General features: G+C 32.4%; 1 long non-coding RNA gene across 1 annotated transcript; it reads left to right on the top strand.

Annotated features, from left to right (window-relative positions):
• The first annotated feature begins 3,437 nt into the window (after positions 1-3,437).
• LOC110879138 lies at positions 3,438-4,354 on the top strand. Its single transcript, XR_002558489.2, has 2 exons — positions 3,438-3,612; positions 3,848-4,354. It is a non-coding gene; the product is annotated as an uncharacterized LOC110879138 (long non-coding RNA).
• The last annotated feature ends 2,095 nt before the right edge of the window (positions 4,355-6,449 follow it).

The following is a 6,449-nucleotide window of genomic DNA, read 5'->3' as shown; positions in this document are numbered from 1 at the left end:
TTTTTAACGCATAAGTGTGCACTAGAACCTTATTAAGCTTAAAGGATTGAACCTACTGATGTAATTAGTAAATTTTTATATTTTAAACAGTAGGCAAATGTTTTAAACTCAGAATTCCAGAATTGACCTTTTAGGCACATGTGAAATTACCAAAATGCCCCTCCGGAGCATCGTAAGGTTAAAGATGATAAATTTCACATATATTTGATACCCTACTGTTATAACTTAGTAAATTAAGTATATTTACTAATTTAATCAGACCTGTAACTCAGGTTATCATTTTAACCCTTTTACACCTTATAAAATGACCAAAACGCCCTTATGAGGCATAGTTTTGGTTTAAAATCATTTGGGGCATAATGGAAGGTATCATTCTGATATCACAACATATTTTAAGCATATTGACTTCAAAAACTTGTATTTGACTCTTATGGTTACTCGTTACGCATTATACGCGTTCGGATCGGCTTATGTGACTAGTTTGGCCATTTTAGCCGAAACGGGTCAAACCATATCTTTTTGGTCTCAAAATCCAGAATGTGATTATGTTACCCATATAAAACAAGTGTGCAAGCTTGTTGGGACAAAACCACATTCTAAAACGGTCTTCGCCTTATTGTGCGTTTAAAACCGTAATCTTTATATAAAACTAACCGGTCTAAGCTTAAGACCCGTTAGGATTCTAATAGGTTATTAAAACCTTAATTTCCAGATCTAGGAGCCCAGTAAAAGCTACGTGCATTCGTTATATTTGGTTTATACTTTGCTCAGGTAAATACGTTTAACTTATTTTCCCTATACGGGCTTGGGGTACGGTATATAAAATATCGCTTGGTCGGGGAATTGACCTTAACCGGTCTTGGTTATGTGCAGTCAAATTAACCCGTTTAAAAATGCTGTTTTGTTTGTTTAACGCCTTTGGGGGCTTAATGACCATGTCCCGGATATCCTTGGCATCATTCGAAGAATGGCCACGACTTTAGCACTCGGGTGTAGGCGTACACCCGTAGTGCTGTACAACACGTATAATCGTCGGTACGAGAGAAGTCTCGCGGCGGAATTATATTAAGTGGTGTGTCTATTAATCTTTAACCCGGCACGACCCGGGCTACTGAACGCAGAACGAACATGTAATTCTTTTACAAGATTATTAAGCAAATAATTATCCCAAGTTATAAAAAGTTTTATGCCACGAGCATTTAAATCAATTTTAAACATTTTCAAATGAGTCAATTAAATTGTATTTACCAGTGTAAACTGACGTATTTTCCAAAAAGACTAAGTGCAGGTACTACGCGTAATAGGCTGGTCACTCCTTAAGCATCCATAGAAGTCTCGCAAGCTTAGGATGCATGAAGTCTGTTGAAATGAAGTTTCCTTTTTATTTGATTCTGCATGTGGATTCTATTTCTACATTTTGTGATACTCGAATATTACAATAAATTAAGTTGAAATAAATCTATCTTTGCTTCCTCTGTGCATTATAATTTGTGTTGTTTGACTATGATGATATCAACTACGTCACGTTAATCCCCCACCGGGCCCACCGGTGACACGTGGAAATTAGGGGTGTGACAGGCATGGAATACCCGGCATGATTGGTAGCTTGGATTGTCGTCAATGGCGTTGGTATAATTGTCCAACCGCATGGCGAGGTCAACATACGCGGGGTGATCAAAAAGGGCCAACTTTGGTATTACAAGCTGTTGCGTCATACGACCTTTGGGTTTGGTCGGCCTTCTTTGGTGTAGCCGGGTGTTTTAACGATATTAATACGTTAGAGGCTTCACCATTAATAGAGGGCTACATTTCTGGAACTATACAAAAGGCCGGTTTTCATGCAAACGGGAACGATTACGAGCATGGCTACTACTTGGCCGATGGTATCTACCCGGAGTATTCGATTATTGTTAAAACGTTTTCTGAAACGTTCGATGAAAAAAGAAAGTATTTTAAAAAATTACAAGAGTCTTCGAGAAAGGATATCGAGAGGTGTTTTGGGGTTCTACAGCAACGATGACATTTTCTCAGAAATCCTTGTCGCATGTGGCATAAGGATAGAATACGAATGGCCATGTATGCTTGCATCATTTTGCATAATATGATCATTGAGGATGATGGAAGAGCGATATGCCAAAACTATATTCCCGAAGATTTAGTCGAAGGAACCCAAGCGACAATGGAAGAGAGACTCGTAAATGCTCAGCTATTGCGATCTAGAGAAATACATAACACGTTGAAGGCGGATTTGGTTGAGCATGCTTGGGCGATTCACCCAATTCGATTCAACAGTGATCACGACGAAGATTCCGAGGAAGAAGAGGTTGAGGAATTCGAAGACGGGAACTTTGAAGACGTAGGTTTGGATGCTGGAGAAAACGAAGAGGAAGAAGGAGAGAACGAAAATGAAACCGAAGAATAAATTTATTTTGTAGGTGTAATTTTTTTTTCTTTAATGTATTGTTTTTTATTTAATGGAATGTTTTTTAATTTTATAAAACTTATAAATTAATTAAAAAAATGAAAATTAAATTAATTGAGTAATGATGATAAAGGGGCTTTATGACTACGGCCTCAAATTTCATAACGCCCCATAAAGCCCCTTGCTGACGTGTCATGCCACATGTCGCATAACACCCCCAAAAAAGCTTTATGAATACACATGGCCTAATAAAGTTTATGTAGTGAGATAGAGATTCATAGAATAGACAGATATATAGAGAGTGAGTGATAATGTTGGTCAAACTAGGCAGGTTTGAAAATTGTGTTTTCATAATAAGAGGACAAAAAAACTTTAATCTTTGAACAATGTTTTCGTACGTATGCAAAAAAAACCCCAAGTACAATGTTTTTGTCTATATTTACAAGCTTTCACTGATGGGCTTCTCCACCATAAGACCCCCCGTAACGGGGCGTTTTTTTTAAAAAAATTTGCAAAAAAACGCCGGATAACGCCGGAACCCCCATTACATGGGGCGTTTCCGGGCGTTTTTTTTGAAAAAAAATGGTGGTGGCGTGGTTTTAAAAACGCTGAACAATGGTTTGAATGCCCAATCAATTGAGGACATGTGGGTTTAGAGAGAGAGATGGGGTTGTGGCCGGATTTTTTGGCCGGATTTTTGGCCGGATTTTTGGCCGGATTTTCTGGGTTTGCAGGGTTTGCAGAAGGGAAGAAGAATGGGAATGAAGAAGAAGAAAGGTTTTTTTTAAAACTTTGATATTGACACTTAGGCCCCTATACTTTTAAACTTTATTATTTTCTGTATTTTTATTTTACTTTCTGTTTTTTATTTTCTGTATTTTTATTTTCTTTATTTTTAAGTTCTGTTTTTAATATTTTAGTATTGTATTTTTTTATGTTTTAAATTAAAAAAAATAATTAGGAAATGATTGCATGGGCATTATTTGAATAATGCCCCACTACACCATTTTATGGTATAATGCCCCTTGCTGACTGGGCTGCCACATGGCGCAAAACGCCCCATGGAGGGGGCATTATAATGTTTAACCATTACGCATGGTCTAAGTTCCCAATTCTCAAACAACTTATTAACACTTTCATCTTCTCCATCACCATCCGAACAAATCTTCAAGTTACCATTGCAACACAAGGTAAAAATTTATAAATTTGGTCGATTGTAATTGCTAGTATGCTATTGCATTTATAAATTCCGAATTAGGTTTAGCGTTTTTGGGAATCTTGTTAAAATTAATTTCTACATTAACCCAAACCTCCATTAATTCCTCCATTCAAACCCCTTCTGCAAATAAGAACCATGCATGCCTTTTTTCCCCCACCTAGTATAAAAACTACACTTATATGTTGTTTTTTTTATGTATTTCACAGATGGCAATGCCAATGGCAAATACGGTCAATATCCCTCTAGTGCAGGGTGGAGAATGGGTACCCCTTGGAGAGGGTTACGAGTACGTTGTGAATATCTACGATGCCCAAGCAATTGAAGTTAACTTTGCACTCGAGTATGTAGACTTTCTACATGATGTGCTTGATGCTCTGGATCTGCAGGAAGGCCAAGTCCGCCTAACTTACCCTAGACAAACCGGAAGGAACACAACGTTTCCGGTTACTATTGATGGCCCGGAAGCTTTTGAAAACTTCAGAATATTTGTGCAGCATTCATCTGCACGATCTCATATCTCGATATTTGTTCAGCAGATATGAGGTTTGTATTGAAACGGGTTGACTCTAACCCACGCGTTGCGGCGGGATGTTGATTATTAATATCTTAGCGAAAATTGTTAATGTTTATTTTTAATATATGCAATTTACTTAATTTGATGAATATGTAAACATGCCATGACAATGCATTTAGAGTGAATGACCGCTAAAAAATTGTTTATTACTAAAAAATGAACTTTTGCTCACTTGATTGATTGTATGTTAGAAATTAAAAATAAACCTTAGTAAACATCTAACAATCAACTGGGAATTGTTGGTTCATGTATAATGTGGGAGGAATTGTTGGTTTTTGTATAGATAGTTACATTAACCGTGTGTTGTGGAAAAAAGAAAAAAATGAATGTGCTTGAAACTTTATAAAAAGGTAAAAGCAAAACCTTTACACAATAAGCATGAAATAAAAAAATAAAATTTTATGTAAGCCCACCAATACACAAATAAATTTAATATAAAAACTAAACTTATTAAGAAGAGCAAAAAATATTATTACAGAAAAAAATAAAATACTTTAAAATAAAATATTATATAATTAGTGGAATGCCTCTTAGAGATCAGATATTCGCTTTCTTAAGGTACGTACGTTATAATGGTTTGATATAGGACTATAATAACCTAATACATTTGAATTCAGTGTGAAATATTTTTGTATAAATGTTAAAACTTGAATGTTGAAAACACAAAGAAAAACATTATTGCCCATGAATTTTATATAGAGTATAACCATAGAAACAATTGTTTAAAACTAATAAATAAATAAAGAATAACATAGAGTATAACAAACTATCGAACAATTGTTTGAAACTAATCTATACTATATAATAAAAGAAATCAATAAAGGGACACATGTCATTCATTGAAGCCATCAGTTAAAAGATAATTATAAAATTAAACTTAATATAAATTTAAACAATTCGTATAGGAGATAATATAATATTTTAAAATATTTATCAGATTTAATAATAATAATAATAATAATAATAATAATAATAAATTATTATAATAATTTATAACGATAACTCTTTTATAATATTTAAATAATGATTAAAAAGCTTTTTATTTTGATATACTCATATTAATTAATCAATTGATTTAATATTAACATATTAAAAAACAAAATGACTGCTCGCTTAAGAAAAAAAATGAATCATTGGATAAGCATCGAATTACCGTTATTCTTATTATTTTCATTACTTTGATATGAAAATATAATTTAATAAATATACTTAATCATATAGTAAGCAAATTTATTTGAGAAATAAGGAGGTATTGCCATGTGGATAGTTAGGCTTTAAGTGGTTGTAACTTTTGCATTAATTTCTTCGTATTAACACCGCAACTTCAGTGTCGGTGGTCGCTGACAGTAATGTGACATTAGTGCTCGCCCATACTATATAATAAAATAAACCAATAAAGGGACACATGTCATTCATTGAAGCCATCAGTTAAAAGATAATTATAAAATTAAACTTAATATAAATTTAAACAATTCGTATAGGAGATAATCTAATATTTTAAAATATTTATCAGATTTAATAATAATAATAATAATAATAATAATAATAATAATAATAATAATTTCTCTAAAGGAGTGGGTAATATTATAAAATAATTTAGTAAAATTAAAGATGTTATTTTGGAGATTAAAACGGAGCTATAGACAGAAAAAAATGGATAAGTTGTTAGGAAATATCATTAAGAATATAGAGATTAGAAATAACTTAGGTAAAATTAATTAGTGTTAACGAGTAAAAAAATCGTAGGAGGCAAATCATGTGAAAAAAGATTACGTATTTACGTACACCAAGAAAAGTAGTCACCAGCTATAATTTTTTATTAAATTCATTCAACCCGTGTAATAAACGAGATTTTTTAAAGATATAACATTTTTATTTTTTACCATACAAAATTATATTTATGCAACTCGTGTAATACACGGGGTTTTTAAAAAATATAACTTTTTTTTTTATTATGTAGTATATAAAATTAGATTTATTCAATCCATATAATACATAGAGTTTATAAAGATATAACATTTTATTGTCCGATATATAAAATTACATGTGCTCAACCCGTATAACACATGAGATTCTTAAAAATGTAACATTTTTCATTATTTAATATATAAAATTAAATTTTCTTAACCTGTACAATACACAGGGTTTCTAAAAGTACAACATTTTTTTATTATTTAATATATAAAATTACATTTATTCAACTCATATAATTAACGAGATTATTAAATATATAT

Source organism: Helianthus annuus, chromosome 1 (assembly GCF_002127325.2).
Source record: "Helianthus annuus cultivar XRQ/B chromosome 1, HanXRQr2.0-SUNRISE, whole genome shotgun sequence".
NCBI lineage: Eukaryota > Viridiplantae > Streptophyta > Magnoliopsida > Asterales > Asteraceae > Helianthus > Helianthus annuus.
Note: the sequence above shows the minus strand (reverse complement) of the source record. Positions and strands in the feature narration are given on the sequence as shown.